The 18,111-nt window shown below is 38.3% G+C and overlaps 1 long non-coding RNA gene across 1 annotated transcript; it reads left to right on the top strand.

Annotated features, from left to right (window-relative positions):
* Positions 1-575: 575 nt before the first annotated feature.
* Positions 576-3,640, top strand: LOC140035938 (uncharacterized). Its single transcript, XR_011839832.1, has 2 exons — positions 576-778; positions 3,314-3,640. It is a non-coding gene; the product is annotated as an uncharacterized lncRNA (long non-coding RNA).
* Positions 3,641-18,111: the final 14,471 nt, after the last annotated feature.

Genomic DNA, 18,111 nt, shown 5'->3' on the forward strand with positions numbered 1-18,111 from the left:
TTTAATTGGATTTTTGCCACGAGGAATATTTTCTAGTCTTATTAGACCTAAATACATGGTAATATAACTTCGTTATATTTTTAAAATGATTCGTTTCAAAAATTAATTTCCTAGAGCGCGTTTAGTAAAAATAGTGAATAGTGCTTGGAGATTTTAACCGCGTAGGAGCACAGTGAACTTGGAATATTGGAGACTTGTACTACGGTCCTAAAATAGGTAATATTATGAATAAATACTCAAGTGATAGTTAGTAGTGCAATCGTTATAAGAATTTCTCGGCAGTTTCGCGTTATAACGTTAAAATTGACGGTACGCGTTTTCACACACGCGATTTTGTTTGAGGGACTTTAGACCCTTATTTCGGGACAATTAAGAGTGAATAATATTTACATGAATATAAGTGCATTAGAGGTTTAGTGCACTAGTGAAACAAATGCGAGAGAAATCGAGCCGTAATCGCACCAAACGCACCCTAGTGAGAGTTGACTTTGGGGAGGATTTTGCACCACACCTTGTGTCTTCCTTAAGAAGCTAAATTTGGACCAAACACTCTCTCTCTTAGTCTCTCTCTTGGCCGAATTCTCTGCAGCAAAAACACAACACAAAGTTGCCATTTTCATCTTCAATTCTTGCACAAAACCTTCATAGATTCACACCAAATTTGAACTACACTTAGCTTGTTGCTTGGAGAGTTCATCTAGCTAGCAAAAGGAGGAGATTTTCACGGTTTCTTGGAGCATCTTGAGGACCGAAATTTCTGGTTTGGAGCAACAAGGAGGTATAACCTCATCCTACACCTTAAGCTTGGTTTATGATGGTAGAAATGCATCCTTAAGCTATTGCATGTGTATGGGTATCTTGATATTGTTGGAAAAATTGAAAAGTGGGCTCTATGGATTCCCACACTTGGGTTGTTGCTGATTTGATGATTGATGGTGGTTATATTGTTGGTTTAGTGGTTAAAATGATGGATTAGTGGTGGGTAATTGATAGAAACTTCATTGGGTGCAAGAAGCAAAAATTTCCAAAAATACCCCTGTTTTGTTCGGCCACTATAAGGCCAATTTTTGGTGAATTATTGGCATGAACCTGATGTTTATATGTTATATTAGATGTGTGAAAAATTTCATTGAAAAATAATAAGGTTTGGTTGGGCAAATGAATTTTTTTGGGGAAACTAGCAAATCTGGAAACTGTTCACGTATGGCTCAGACCAGCGGTGGTGTTTTGGCTATAACTCTGTCCTCGGATGTCGAAATCATGTGCCGTCAGTGGCGTTTGAAACTAGACATCCCAGGCTTTAATTTGAGATAAAATGCACGTTCTGATTCTTTGTGAGTGAGCCGAACCAAACGTTTTAAGATCACTGTCCTGTCTCTCGGATCTGCTGGAATGGTTTGTAGAGGCAGCAACTTGAGGCTCAATTTCGAGCTGGTTGCTTGCCAAATTTTGAAATGATTTATTCTGTGAACTTTTAGTCCTATGAATTTATTTTCCAACGCCATAAACCACACTCCATTCCGAGTTAAATTGAATGCGTTGTGACCAAAATAAGAAGACTGCCCTGTTTTGGAAAAACGTAACATTTGGATTGGTTTTGGACAAAAACCGTGAGTGATCTTATTAATTGAAATTTCGATGCTAAACCATTACCAAAGGTATCATGGTTGTATCTTAGACCTTTATTTTACAAATGAACCATGGTTGGATAGTTTTCTTGGTAAAACGATTTGAATTTGGGAAATGAAAGTCAAAAGGCAGATTGCCTTAGGAATTTTCCGAAACTTTGGATGATTAGTTAACTACCTTCCCGAGGGTATTTTTCCCTGAATTTTGACAGAGAGATACCTTCCATATATTATTGAAATACTGCCAATTTTGGTGTCAATCCAAGTTCGTTTCGATACCTAATTAAATTTCTAGAGTTGGAGGTTCAAATCTGGAAAATTCTTCTCCAGTCTTGAATTTTCCCCAACTTTGAGCTACCGTATCTCGGTACTCAAAACTCCGATTCTTGATCCGCTTGCTTTTCTATACACCTCACTTGCAACTCTAATTGGGTTACAAATTTCAGAGGCCGGTTTGCAACGTGTAAATCGTGCCGAATTTTCAAAGTTGGCCGAAATCCAACTTAATGCTGCCTTGAAACTAAGTCTGCACCTTCAAGCCCATTTTTGAGCACTTTCCACTTCGATTCATGGAAAAGTGTCTTCTAGGAACTTATAGTACTTTCTAAGAGGTTTCCAACGGTATAAAGTTTTCCAATTTTCGACTTGTACCGAGTGAGTTACGATTTTTCAAAGATTCATGATAAAGCTGAAAATTTTCGAATTTCAAAGAAATAGAGTTTTTCAAGAACTCTTTACACTTTTGATATTATCTAAACGTTTTGCCCACGATTTTCATGATAAAAACTCAACTAATATTATACTTCATAAAACGCAAGTTGAACCTCGATTTACGAGTAATTGAGGTTCATTTTTGTGAAATATTCCTTAGATCGTACTAATGTACAATCTTACTTGATAATTGAGATACTTGAGTAATTATCCACCATTAACTGCCAGGCACACAAGGAGACCTTCAAGAGGATCTCACCGTGGACACTTGAACTCCAGCGAATAATCTTTATTGATTAGCTCGGTGAGTGTCAAGTGTGTGAATCTTTGATACTTGCTTAATTGTGGTAATTATTAGAGATTTTAAAAATAAAGGCGGGTGTGTACTTTATAGCATCCGTTCTGATTTCAAATGAATGAATGAAATGTATTGAATGAATGAATGAAATGCAATGCTATGTAATGGTTACATATGTCGTTGGAGTGAACCTCCTCGACTTCCAAATGAATGGGGGACGCCCAAACTCATAGGCCGACCTTGAACTCGAGCCGGCAATGGGCTTGGTCGGGAACTTGGGCGAGCCATGAGATTATAAGCTCGACCTAATAAGAGGTCCTGCTTGGCATACTCGTAAAGTATCGCCTTATAACAGACTTGTGGGCCCTTGGGGTGTACGGTGGACGGAGGGAAGTAAGTGGTGATCTACGGAAATGGAAATACCGACCCGGTTGACAGGAGGGTCAATGCGGGAAGGTATACGAATGACATCGGCAGAGCGAGTGGAACTTAGCTCCTGAGAGCTACTATATCCTTGAATTGTTTCTGATTATTTTTCCTGCTCAAATGGTACTTTATTGAAATATCACGGTTTTATTTAATAAAGTTGAGATTGCTATTTGAACAATGTGCTTGCATGTGTGTCCTTGGCCTCACGAGCGTTTTGCTCACCCTGTAGATTTGTTTTCCTTAACAGGACTGGAAATGGAGTTAACGCGGAGAAATCTCCTTTTGGATATATTGTGTTTTAGGGTTTCAGGTGTATTTTGGCTTGACCCCTTTATGATTGTACTTTGGAAGTTTAATGTATCATTCGGATATCTGTGATGTATATTTTGAAATTTAAGTTGTATTATGAACGCACGACGTGCGGGTGGCAAGCTGATAGGTACCTTGTGATGTAACCATGAGAACTGTCACAGTTGGCATCAGAGCCATATGCTGACAGGTTGGGTAATGGATGGATATTGTTAAGCATGAACGTTTCCGCACTATATGTATTCGTATTAATTTGATTTTGGTATCTAGTATCGCTTTAAGGTTGAACGTTATTGCTTGAGTCCTAGCGAGAGCTAGGCAGGCGTTCCGCGGATACCCTTTGGTGCGTCTTAGGGAGAAGTGGGGGCGTCACAGTAGATACCGGATTCGATTTCTTTTATAAAGGTTAAGTAGGATTAGAAAGCTACAAAGTCTTACACTAGTAAATTCCCTAGTGTTTTGTTAATTGAACAACCTTAAGTTGGGTTTAAAACCCTCAATTGAGCTAATGTAAAAAGATTGTGGTTTAGTTGCTTTTTTGTGGAATAAGGAATAATTAAGGATGGGTGATTAAGATAATAAGGTGATTAGTAAAATGATTAAGTGTGATAAAGTATTTTGGATTAGAATAAGTTGTATCCTATGGAGTTAAGTGCAAGAGTTCCAAACATTTGTGGGCAAGAGTGTGAGAAAACAAAAAGGAAGTTGCAAGGACTAGGAAGTGAATAATCATCTTTTATGTGATTGGTTGTTTGGGAAATATCTCTTATGGTTGATGACTAAGCTTATGACTAAGCATAATTCTAGAATATACAAGAGAAAATCAAGCTAATAAACAACAAAATAGCAAACGAAAGAGAGAGAGAGAGAGAGAGAGAGAGAGAGAGAGCCGGATTTGAGAGGGAAGAAAAAGGGAGAGAAAAGCTTTTGTTTCTTGCATTTTTTTTCATCAACCTTGAATTTGGATCTTGGAGGAACAACTTGGAGCTTGAGTTTTGGAAGATCAACCTAAGAAACTTGCAACTAGAAGGTAAGAATCTCACTTGAAAACTTGGTAAAGGTAGGAATGATCTTTGATGGATTAAAATGATGTTTTATGGAGTTGTTTTAAGGTATTGTTGCTTATGAGATACTTGTGAAGTAATTTCATGGTTTAATTTGGTAATAATGTTGCTGAAATTTTGATTAAGGCCAGGAGAATTAGGGCTTCTTGCTTTATACTTTCCTTAGTTGGTTTGGTTGAGTATTTGGCTTGTAAATGGAATTCTTAATGTGTTAATCTCACTTGTATGGATGGATCCTAACCAAATTCAGTTTAGTTATGAAACCCTAGGTTAAGGGGAAATTAGTTTGGTTTAGTTAAAACTTGGATGGTTAGGGTTTGATGGGTTAAGTTTTGAAGTAGCTAGAGTTGGTGAGATTAGAATCTTTATTATGGTTAGTGTTTGGTAAGTTTTGGGATTAAATTGGGAAAGGAATTTTGGATCTTTTGTGGAGCTATTAGAAGCTGGTATGTGTGTGTTTATTTGGTATGAATTTGGCCTGAAAGCTTGTAGGAGAACCATAGAAACGGACTGTGCGGTTGCGGCGCGCGAAACCGGCAAAATTGGAAACAGGGCAGTCCACAAATCCGAATATGAGCTCTGTTTTTCTTTATGTTACGTGCTGATTCAAAAGTTTTACAAAACATGAAAGTTGTAGCTTCTTAAGTGTTTGTTGTGGTTACAAAAGTTCAGGTCAATCGGATCTATGTAGCCTGAGTTATGACCAAAACACTAATAGTTATGCAAAACTGTAGATTTGGTGACGTTTCTTGATTTGGCCTCTGACCATGCTCAGTTCGTCCTGATAACGTGTGAACTGGGTATTGATCCCTTCATAAGAAATGTAGATCTTGGTCTTAGCTTAGAAACGGTATAAAGTACATCCAAATCTGAGTTCCGTAGCTTCAGTTATGATCAAACCAAGATCAGTTGTCACAACTGCCTTTGAATTTGGACAGTTCTGACAGGAACTTTGGACCCATTTTTCACCCTGCTCTATATTGATTAAGGTTTTGGCCAAAACATAAAGGTTTTAGCATTATGACATAGCTTTCTAACGCCTTTCTAATTTTCTTGATTTGGATTTGCGAGCTGTGAGTTATGGTCCAGCAAACAAGCCCTGTCCGTCACCCTAAAGTGCAAACTTCTGGTACTGTTTTCCATAATTTCGACCTGCTTCCATTCAGATCGAGATTAAGGTGTCTTCATGAAAATTGTAACCCTTCCTCTTAGCTTCGTAACGGTATCTCATACACTTATTTCGACATTCCTAGCCCAACTTATGATCAAAACAGTTTGGGAAAGCAACTATGCCCATTTCTGTTTGCCGGCCGTTTCCAGTTCCGGTTGCCGATTCCGCACATGCATGTGCCAATTTTGTCATTTTGCTTAATTTACGCACTTTAGTAGTTTTTTGTGTGATAATATGGTTCAACCTTCTGCTACAGGCGGCGACGAGCTAGACGGAGCCGGAGGGGCCCACTAGCTGATGACTTGAATTCATTTCCGTACTTTCTCTCGTTATACTTGCTCTTTAGGTGAGTAATCAGGATTTTTCTATGTAACTCAATACTAATATGAGTTTACTATGAATGGGCACTTAGGCGAGAATGTACTTTATCGCACTCGATCTAATCCCCATTAGTTGCTATTAATACCTGTGAAATATGATTTGGTGATTTGTTATAGAGCATTTATTGCTTGAACCAGAGCATTTATTCCTTGAACCAGAGCATTTATTGCTTGAACTACAATCTTAGAGCATTTATTGTTTGAACAAAATATTTTAGAGCATTTATTGCTCGTAACTTGAGCTGAGGCTCATGGTCTCTCTATCTGGGATCCTTTAAGAGAAGCAAGATGTGTGGCTCAGGATCTCAAGGGTCAACCAATGGTCAAACTCGACAAATGAGTTGGCTTGGAAGCCACCCGTATCCTTACCATGTGGTGTTACTTTTCTGCTTTTGCTTTGCTCTCACTGTGCAAATGTTGACATGTAAAAATCACATTTTTACCCCTGGTTAGTCATTGAGCTTCTAGCTTACCCCCTTTTCTTTTGTTTTCCTTAGCAGGGCCGACGCGGGGAAATTTTGGCACCATCACTAGTATAGTTAGGTTTTGTTTGTAATCACCGAATAGTTAAAATGTTTCCCCTATTATAGTGATCCGTGTAGGGACCCTTCTTAGGGTCTACTCTGTAGTTTTGGTTATAATCCTCAGGATGTAATAATATGGGTAGTTACTTTTGGGGATGTAAATTGAACTTTTTTACCGATGTATATAATGTGAATAGTATTCTTTTGGTACTTTTAGCTTTTATTTACTTTTGACTTCGAGTCCTGGCGCGAGCTAAGGCTGGCGGTCCGCCGAATCCTTTGGTTCGCCTTAGGGTGAGGTGGGACCGTCACAGATATCACTATTTCTGTTTTACAACAACCAATTCCTGATGGTGGGCATCCAGATGAGGTTGTTTGGATGTCGACAGTGTCTGGAGAATTCTCGTTATCATCTACTTTTCAAGAAGGCAAACTTGCAATTCTTTCGAGGTTTTTTCCCAAATTTGGCATTCCAAAATCCCATTAAAAATGTCCTTTTTTATGCTTTGCCTATTGATAGGGAGGCTGCCTTTGGATGATGTCCTAAGTAAGTTTGGTTTTCAATTGCCTTCAAAATGCTTTGTTGCTTATTAGCTGTTGGTGAATCTATTCAGCATATTCTTTCTACGAGTTAACTAACGGTGGAGATTTGGAACTACTTTGGGAGTATGTGTGGATTATCTTTGTCTACTTCTACTTTACGAGCTCGATTAGTTGCTTGGTGGTTGTCCTCACATAAATTTGATACAAGAAGATTTGTTCTTTCCATTCTTCCGAGTTTCATATGCTAGAATATTTGGAAGGCAAGGAATAAAGTAGTATTTGACAGGGTCAAAACAAGTAGTGGAGATATCTGCCTAGCTATTTTTCAGGAGGTTAAAATGGCTTTTGAGATTCAGTTTAAACACTCGATTGAAGTGCAAACTTTTCATCAATTCTTTGAATCGATTTCTCAATTGTCTTCACTATTTGGTTTCAAATTAGTTTGTTGGAAGGCATCTAGTATTGAGGTGTTGACACTTAATACTGGTGGGCGTTCTAAGGGGAATCCAAGAGTGAGTGGTGGAGAAGGAATTTTACGTGACTCTAATGGATGTCTTTTAGTAGCATTTTCTGTTTTCCTGGGGAGAAATACAAGTTTGCGCGCAGAAGCTTTGGCTTTATTAATTGGCCTTCATCTCTGTTCTCAGAAGGGGTATGAACATGTTAGAGTGCAATCTAATTCATTGGTCTTAATTGGTATACTCCAGCGGTGATTTCAGTGTCCTTGGCATATTCGCAAATAGATAAGGCAAATACGGCATTTTGTTACAGATCCTTTTAAGTTCTCACATTGTTTTAGGGAGACTAATAAAGCTGCTGACATATTATCTAATGCAGGTGTTTCTCATCTCTCAAGACCACATCAGGGTTTATGATCATCCACGCATGCTTCCCAAGTTAGCTAGGGGGGAGGATCGATTGGATAGATTAGGTTTGCCATCTATGAAAAAGTTTAAAGGGCTCTGTAGTAGAAACTTGCGATAAGGCCTAGTCCCCCTCTTATAACTTCATGTTCCATCAATAAAATAAGCTGTTTTTACTATAAAAAAAAAAGACTCCGCCCAAGATTAATAATATGCTGATAAGTCATCTCATTTCATCTAGTCTGTGAATCAAACAAGCCTTAAGTTCCCAAAATATTCCACTTCTATCTAAAAAAAATTCACCATATTATAATTGAATTCCAAACTTTACTACTATTTGAAATATTCCTTTTTAAATTATGAAAATCTATAAGTAGAGGTGAGATACAAATGTGGTAAAATGTCTTTCATATGCATTTTTGGACATTTGAAATTTTAACAAAAAATATTTTTATAGTTAAAATTATGTGGTACTCTTTTCTTCAATTATTTTATGAGTTTTTTTTTGTACATGAAACGATTTTATTTTACATTTTAAAATAGATTCCAAGGGCATGTGGTTTTTTCAAATGGTTGGATCCCAATATAAAGGATATTTTCCAAAACAAAAAAATCGGAACTCCTTGTCTAGTTTTTTCTTCTACTAGTTGCATTTTGAGGTAATTTATGTCCTTTTAACCAAATTATTGGTGTTGACCATTAATTAAAGGGGGAAGTGCATTAAAATTAATGTTAAAGGAGAAAATGCAAATGACACCACATGTGAATTATTTAACCCTTAACTATTTAATGCATTTTTAAAATCTTTTTTTTTTATAAGTGGGAGATTTTGAACTCATGACCTTCTATTCACAATTCTTGCCACCTTACCACCCAACCCAACCTAACCCAACTCTCCCTAATGCATTTAATCCTTACTTATTTATCATTCCAAGAGTTCAAAGTTTTAAGGGATTTTAAGAATTTACGCACTAGTACATCCTTGAAGGGGCGGTATATGGAACCTTGTACACAAAATAATAGCCCTAGTGGCAAGCAGCTCAAGTGAGAACAGGTCTATGTAGCACTTAATCACAAAGAAAGTATGTATGACTGATGTGATTAACCAAAAGGGCACGAATCTTACAAGGGTTAATGTCAGAAACCTTCCCTGAAGTTTTTTCTAATCACACCTAGCACTCCCCCATGTTTCCGAAATCACACCTAATACCCTGGCAGTAGGATGTGACAGGCTGTCCCAATCAAAAGGTGAGAAATTACCCAAAACCCACCAATATCAGGCAAATTTTGAAGTGGAGAAATGCTGGAAAAAATAATGAATAAGAAGAATTATTGGAAACTAGAAAATAACAAAAATGCCATTGTTTTGGCACACAAATTGAGCGCCATTTCTGCATATATAACCATGATAACCATGAAGGTAGGTTTTCACAAGACAAATTGCCATCATATCTATATGCACCGTCTCCAGAGATGACACCTCCCCTCTGACACGTTCCCTAGGACACCCGCTCCTAGGAGATAAGTTACCCACCCTTCGCCGAGTGTCCTGTATGTCATCAGCCATCATGTTGTCCTCGGGAGACCTTTCTTGCCACACAGTAGAATGCACGACTACCCTCGCAGCCAACCCACTCCCCATAGCTTCGATGCTTTCCCTTCCTCCTTAGGTTGTAACATCGCCACTGCCGCGCTAGCTCCCTCGACCGCAGCCACCTCCCTACTATCCGCCGCTGTCCCCCTCTCCTGCTCCACCAGCGCAGCAGTAGTGGACTGCCGCCCTTCTTCCCTTGCGCTCCCTCTGCTCTCTGCCCGTATGTCTCAACATCCGATGGCTGCTCGTGGACCTGCACCCCCCCAGCGACCAGCACGCCGCTAGCATCAAGCCTCGTGACTTTCTCCATTGCGCCGCCGCCACCTTCTACAACAACAAGGAAGACTGGTCCCCAGTGCCCTCCGCAGGCCCCTCCTGAACGTCTTTGTCCTCAGTCTCTGTTAGCCGAAACTCCCTTGTTCCAGTGGTCTTAGCATGGTGACATGACCCACGCAACTTAGGCTTCAGCACATGACAAGTCTCCTCATCGTGACCTTGGCAGAAGCAATGTGAGCAATACCTAGGAGGATTCTCCACCACCAGCTCTTGCTAGAAACCTGCATGGTTGCCATTTCCGATCCAAACCCACGAAGGTGTCGGCTGCAACAGATCCACCTCAACACACACGCGTGCCATACTTGGCCGTGAAACAGCCAGGGTAGCCGCATCAACCAACAAGGGATTACCCACCATAGCAGCAATCTGGAAAAGCACCTCCTTGTTGAAAAAGTGGAGTGAGAGTTTTAGCGGAACCACCGAAGACTCCCTATCTACATGGAAATTCTGTGGTCCATTTGAAGACCCTCATGGGGAAGGAATACACATACCAGATTCTCCTAAACCATACACAATGAAAGTCAGCTTCATTGTGCAACTGAATCATCACATGGCGTGTGTCCAACAAGCCCACCGAAGGATTTTCATCCAAACCTAGTGACGTAAAGAACTTCCTCACCTCCTCCAGCTTCGGTCTGCCTCTAGAGAATTTCCCAACCAATGCGAAACGAAATGGACTGGCAAGAGCTTCTACCACTGTCTATGGGAAAATAAGCACAGGCTCTCCTTTGTGTGTAGCCTCCTCTGCCGCAAAGGAGAGTGACGGCTGTGATGAGTTCTGCGTGAACAGCTTTGAAAAGGATTTGCGTTGGAAGGTAAGAGGGCTGGATGCCCCCCATCAGGTGGCCGGAGGGCAGCCATGGACGGCCGCACCGCCCTCCTGCCCAAGCCGCACCTTAGATGTAACCCTAGCACCAAACCCATGCCTTCTATTTTTGGAAAGAGCTGCTCCTTCTAATCAGGCTTCAACTGATCTTCACAAGACAACCTAAAAGGTAACTTGCACTCTTTTTTTAACTCAAAATTGCTCATGTGCTTGTAGAATTAGGAAGAGAATGCTAATGATTAGTTGCAAATTAGTGCAGTGGTGAAGGGATAGAACCTGTGTAGTTGTAAACATCGTTTTTAAGTGAAAGGAAAAGTTCGGGTGCGCTTAAAGTCATGGATTTTCAGCTTAACCTTCAACTTTGGATTCAACAAAAAATGTAAGCATCAAGGCCTGTCCTTGCATATTAAATTCAAAAATAGTACTCTTGATGTTGTTGATCTTGTCAAAATGAAGTTGTGAGTGATTGTTTTTTATCACAAGTGTTAACAAGTAGAAGGTAAACAATTATGAGACTAAAAAGGAGTAGCTTTTGTTGTGAGCATGCAATATTCGTTGATTTTGACTAATATTATGAACAAGCTAGCAATTTATGTTATGGATATTGACAAAATTGAGATGTGATGCTATTTTCCATTGCATTCATGATGGTTGTTTCACTAGAGTATTTATGAAACTTAGAAAATAGCTTCAACTAGTGGTATGATCATGGTGATCAATACCTATGTTGGGCAATTGTTTAATACTGCACTACAAATGTTGAAAACTTGCTTGTATATTGCTCTATAATTGTGCATTGAAGGGTAGAAATGCTCTAATGTATACATGAACATGCCTTTTTTTGTGTGTGTTGTATTAATCTTGTAGTAATCTTGTAGTGAGCAAGAACTAAAAAAATTCTAAATTGGGATATGTAGGATGGCATCTATGGTTTCTCATGACATTGTTGTTCATTACTTGGGAAAGGCTAGTAGAATTCCCAACATTCATCCTGATAAGTACTCGTACATTGATCTACTTAATGATGTACCTGAAACGGCATTGAATGCTACATCTGAAAATCTGAATTTGCTGCTTCATATGAGATGTTTGATTCCCAGTACTGAGACCTTTATGGAAATAGTCGATGACAAGTTAGTGCTTGAGGTGTTTAAAGTCCATCAAAATGATCTTGTTATCAACTTGCATGTGTTTGACATGGACATAATCCCAGAATTAGAGAGTAATATGCATGATGATCAGAATCCTGAAGTGGGCCAAGAGAACTTAGGGCCTCAAAACAATGCACATCAAAATTTGACAAATAGTGAGGATGAGAGAGAAATGTATGACTCTAGCTCTGATGAGTCTTGGAAACAGCCAATGGAGAGTGACTTAGATGACATGTTGGATGATAAGAGATTGTCACTATTATCTACTGACAACAGTGACATGGACTTTTCTGATTTTGAGAAACATGAAGATGCTGCAATTGTACATGACTCTGAAACAGATGATGAAACTGATCCATTGAAGAAAGTGAAGAGGTCAAAAATGTGGACGAATAACCCCAAAGAAGAAATAGAATTTCAGAAAGGGCAGTCGTTTACTAGTGTTGATGCTTTTCGAGCATGTTTAAAGGATTATGCCATTGAGAAAAGATTTCCATTGGTGAGGGTGAAAAATCAAAGGACTAGATGCACTGCCAAATGTGGTTCTAAAGGCTGCAACTGGAGAATCCATGCATCCCTTGTTGCTAACACAACTATATTCATGATAAAAACTTATAATCCTGAGCACACGTGTCATGAGCAGGAAAAGTACTGAAGCAACATCTGATTGGATGACAAAGCAGCTGATTGCTGTGTTGAGAGAGCATCCAAAGATGTCAACTAAGGGTATAATAGCTAATATGAAGAAATTTGGTGTTGAACCAAATAGGATGCAGGTATATAGGTCCAAAGACAAAACGTTGGATGAGATTGAAGGTTCATATGCACTGTTATATGCAAAGCTTGTGAGGACTCGCAAATTTCTTGTATTTTTCTCAAAAATTCCCTTTTATTTGAAAATTAATTGGTAACTATTATTTCATGTTATCCATGGTTCAATCACCCTAGAAAAGTGCCAATAACCATAGGAAATTAGGGTTTTCCTATTCGTTTTCAATTCAAGGTGAAATTGGATTTTTCGTGTAACCGCAGTATAATTATCCGGTACCGAGTAGGGATCAAATTTGGTGCTTAAGAGTGACTTTTAAGTGAGAAATAATATGTGATTAGAAGCAATGATAAAAAGTTAGGGAATAGGGAGTAAAAAACCCTAGTACGTGCGATTTAAGAGAAAACGCGTCACACCGACGTGTACCGTGTATTACCAATTGAACCATCACTTGACCACCACTTTCTTGCCATACAAGTTTAACACTAGTAAAGAAAAATATCTTCCCCCTCTTGGCTCTCCTATTGGCCGAAATTTGTGGCCCAAGTGCAAGGGATGAAAGAGAAAATTGTGTGGTTGAGGTTGAGCCAAGTGTTAGCCAAACTTGTGGCTAGAATTAATTCTTATCTTTCCAACCTTCTTATAAGACAAACTAGGCTTAATCTTCCTCATTTCTTCTTCTTCATGGCCAACCAAAGAGAGAGAGAAAGGGAGAGCAAGTGAAAACAATTTTCTTCTTGAGCTACACCAACCAAGTGCTAGAATCGAATTCTAAACCGATTAAAGTGTGGGTTGTGAGTTAGGAAGCTTGTGGAACTAAAAATTTTTCAAAGGAGGTGGAGTATCACTCATTCAAGCCTTGCTTTTGAGGTATAAAGTCTGATCTTGGTCCTTGTTCATTTAATTTTTGGTTAAAGATGTGATTTTATGGAGGATTAACACTTGAATGCATGAATTTCCAGATTTGGGTTTTCATTTCTTCTCTTTCTGCCCGGTTTTAGTACTCTATGTTAGAGGCCGAATCAGTTCTTACCCAAAACATGAAAGTTATAGAGAATAATGTTTTATAGTTACCTGTAAAATTTTAGCTCAATCCGAGCTTGGTAGCATGTGAAAAGTCCAAAATACCCTTACTGTTTTAAGTATTTCCTAAGCAGTCCGTGTGATCAGTTAAGTCCAGTCTATCCCGTTTTTTTGACTAGGATTCATTCTGATTTAGTGTTTTTCCAAAACATGAAAGTTGTAGCTTTCTGAATTAGCTTTCAAATGCCTCTAAGAACACCTGATTCGGACTTGTGTACTCTGAGATATGTCCATTACAGTGTTCTGCGTTTAAACAGCCGACGAATTGGTTTCTGGTTTAGTAATTCGAGCATTTGACCAAGTTACATTAGAAACTGGACTAAGTGACCTCATGAACATTGTAGCCCTGAGTCTTATCTTCGAAACGGCATAGGTTGCGTCTTAATCCGATAAGCGTAGCCTCGGATAAGTTATTTCTGCTTTCATACGTCAAATCTATCTTTTGCTAAATTGAATTTCTGCACTTGTTATTACTGTATTTCTTATTCTTATGATATTGTGAGCCTATGGAACGGCTCTTGACTTGAATTGCTTATGTGTGATGTTGGGTTGTGGTTGAGGAAAAATAATGAAGCCGAAATGGCTGGAAAATTAGGTAAACACAAAGGGCGTGCTGCCCAAATTTTCGCTCGAGGGCTAGGTTTCTATTTGAACTTGTATACTTTTGTTTAGCCAATACCATGACCGGTTTTCCATTTTAAAACATGATTTTTCATCCTTGGGTTCAAACAACCCTCTTCTTACTTGAAAGTGATCTTTACACGTTTCATTCCTAATTAGTCGGGTTTCTTTGTTTCCCTTAAATGTTTTGCTCGATAAACTGTAATATGCTCTCTTGTTCAACCATAGGTTTCATTGGTGACTAAGAGTAATATCCGGAAGGATATTTTGCACGTTATTGTGCGTAAATAGGTGAGTGTTCTATATACGTTTTGTTTCTATGACTATGTGGATTGTTGGATCTATGTGATTATTTGTGACTATTTGATTAAATGTTACTTGTTTTCTATGATTTTTAAAATGAACTTTTGCTAGGTGAGTGTGTACTTTATCGCACTCGACCTAAATAAATATGAAATTTTCGGTGATTAAATGTTGAAATACTAGTTGCGCATGAATGTAAGCCTTTTGGCTGAACTGGGCCATTGCTCTTGTTACCGATCGACTCGAGCCAGAAGCGGACTCGGTCGGGCGATATGGTGACCTGGGTGAATTTGGTATACTCGAGTATTACCTTGTAGTCCGGCTACGTCCGGATGGGTGGAGTCCGGCCAATGTCCGGATGGGTGGAGTCCGGTCAACGTCCGGAAAAGGGGATGAACGAACAAAAGGATGAACGAGGGATTCTACTTACAAAAAAATGTATTTTCAAACGATTGGAGGAATAAGGGGAAATGTCAGGGGAACGAACGAACAAACAAATAGCTCCTCGTGAGCCTGTATCCTTTTAATGAATGTATTATCATTGCTTTATATTGAACATGTTTTCTGGATTAAATGTTATTACATGACTAATGTTCCTTGTTTAATTACTTGTTTATATATATAGAACCTCACTGGGTTTTTTAGCTCATACCACGTCAATTGTTTTCCTTAGCAGGGGAAGGCGAGCAAGGACGAGCGTTCTGTATAGTCTAGTTGATCTAGTTCTTTGGCCTTGTAATGGTTCTCGCCCTAGTGCTTGGCACGGGCTGGTTGTATGAGGAATGAGAACCCTTGTATATTCGATGTTTGTACTTGAATGGTAAAAAAAAAAAAAAACTTTGAAGACTTCTGGTGTGTAGAAGTTTCTTATCTTTTACTTGAGCATCTATTGTCTATGGATGTATATACATGATTCGAGTTCCATAGTGAGTGAGTCCTGGCGAGAGCTGGGCAGGCGACCCGCTGAACCCTGGGGTACGCCCTAGGGGGAAGTGGGGCCGTCACAAAGCTCCCGAAATATGCTATATTGGTGAGGCAATTCAATCCTGGTAGCATTGTTAAAATTCACTTTGTCAAGCCTAATATGCTGGTTGAGCCCAGATTCTTAACACTCTTTGTTAGCTTCAAGACACAAAAAGATGGCTTCCTTATTGGTTGTAGGCCATTTGTAGGATTTGATGGATGTCACCTAAAAGATTCCTTTGATGGTGTGTTGCTCACAGCTGTTGCTTTAGATGGGAATAACAGCTTGTTTCCCCTTGCTTTTGCAATCGTAGAGTGTGAGAATAAAGAGACGTAGAGCTGGTTTTTTCACTTCTTTGAGCATCATTTTGGACCATTTTCGAGTAATGTGCCATTGACATTTATGAGTGATAGGCAGAAGGTGAGTTATTTATTTTCTTTGCAAAAAAATATTTCCTGTTTTGTGATGTACACAATGTCATAAAATGATTTTATTGTTAATGAACATTGCAGGGATTAAACCTTACATATGAAGAAATAGTTCCAGCAGCTGTTGGTAAATATTGTTGTTGGCATATATACAACAACTTCAAGCTCACGTTTCCAGGATTAATGCTTAGGAGATATTTCTGGCAAGCAACAAAGAGTTTTGATTCTGTTGGACACAATGAAGCAATGGACAGCATTAAGGACCTGACCATTGAAACCTAGAAGTACTTAATAAAGATTCCAAAATTTGCTTGGGCTAGGCATGCTTTCTCAACTGCCATCAAGTGTGATTATGTTACCAACAACTTCATAGAATCCTTTAATGCACGTGTTGATAATCTAAGGGGAAAGAGTATACTTACACTTGTTGAAGGATTGTGAAGGAAAATGATGAACAAGCTGCACACAAAAAAAAAATTAAAAGGCTACAACATGGACAGCTGCTGTCACTCCTAAAGTTGTGAAGAAGCTAAAGGAGATTGGAAATGCATCAAGGAAATGTGAGCTAATGATGGCCAGTGAGTATGTATTTGAAATAGGAGATGTTCACAGGACATACATTGTCCAATTGGAGGAAAAGGAATGTGACTGTGGGGTATTTCAGTTGACTGGGCTTTCTTGCAAGCATGTTGCATTAAGGATTATTTATAGAAGGGAAAATCTTGTTAAGTACTGTGATCAAGCATTTTCATTGGAGATGTACTTGAGGTGCTATTCTTCAATGATCCAACCAATACAACATGAAAAAGGATGGTCTCCAATGAAGGATGTGACACCAAAAACACTATTGCCACCACAACATAGGAAGACACCAAGAAGACCAAAGAAAAATAGAAAAAGGGGACCTAATGAAGAACATGCATCAGTTCACACACAAAGGTCAACCACATTAAAATGCTCTAAGTGTGGTTTATTTGGCTACAACAAAAAAACATGCAAAGAGAACCAGGAACCTCTACAAAAACCAATACTACTTCTACTCATAGGGTAATGCTTTTAGAAGTTGAAGTTTCTACTTGGGAGATAATTACATGCTCAATTTTGCAGTTGTTACATTGCAGGGTGCTATGAGGAGAGGAAAGCCTGATAGAGGCATAGCTAACACGGGATTGACAAAGACTGTGCTTTGGGCAACTAAGTTTAATCTGTAACGCCCCCACCTCTCCCTAGGGTCTCAGTGAGGCACCTGCCCAACTATCGTCAGGACTCACGCACTCATTTAAGCTTAATAAAGAACCACAAGTCAAACATTGACTTATAGTAAAGAAATATTTAGAATATACAAGTCCAAAACTCTCAAGACTATCATTTATAATTACAATCCAAAATACCCAACCATAACAAAATTTACACATCAAATGTCTCCCATAACATACAAAACATATACTAGCTTCCACCAAAAGTCGTTAGTCTAGAATCACCAACTTCTGTAGACAGCAAATTTTGAATAATTTTATGTAGCATCTATTTCATGATTTTCATTTTTAGATTGCTTGCATTTTAGTTCGTTATTGTGTGTTTTGCACTATTAGTTGTTATGATATTTTAGTTTTATTCATTTTCGCCCTTTTAGTTTACCTATTTCATTTGCTATTTATTCTTGTTTACTTTTAGTTTTAGTTTTAGTTAGTTTTTAGTTTTAGCTTTTAAGTTTAAAATTAGCATAGAGTTTTTAGAAAAAAGAAAAGGAAAACATCAAAAATATGTTTTAGTCTTTTTGTTTTTATTCAATGCTTTCTTGAAAGAAAAATGAAAATGAAAAATCATAAAAAAGGAGAAAAGAGAAAATTAAGGAAAAAGAAGAAAAATTAAAAAAAAAATAGGCTTTAGTTGGATTGGAAAAATAAAAAAAAAGAGAAAAAGAAAAAGGAAAATTTGTTCACAAAAATATGTTTATTTCTTTAAATTCAATCTTTGGGCACTTTAGTTATTTTTATTAAGTTATTTTGAGAAAAAGAAGCAAAGAACAAAAAATCAAATTGGAAAATTAAAAATGGCCATTTTTGTTTAGTTTTTTGTTTAAAATTATTTTTGTTTTGTTATTATTACCTGGTTT

The sequence above is a fragment of the Coffea arabica genome, chromosome 2c, assembly GCF_036785885.1.
Source record: "Coffea arabica cultivar ET-39 chromosome 2c, Coffea Arabica ET-39 HiFi, whole genome shotgun sequence".
In the NCBI taxonomy this organism is placed as follows: Eukaryota; Viridiplantae; Streptophyta; class Magnoliopsida; order Gentianales; family Rubiaceae; genus Coffea; species Coffea arabica.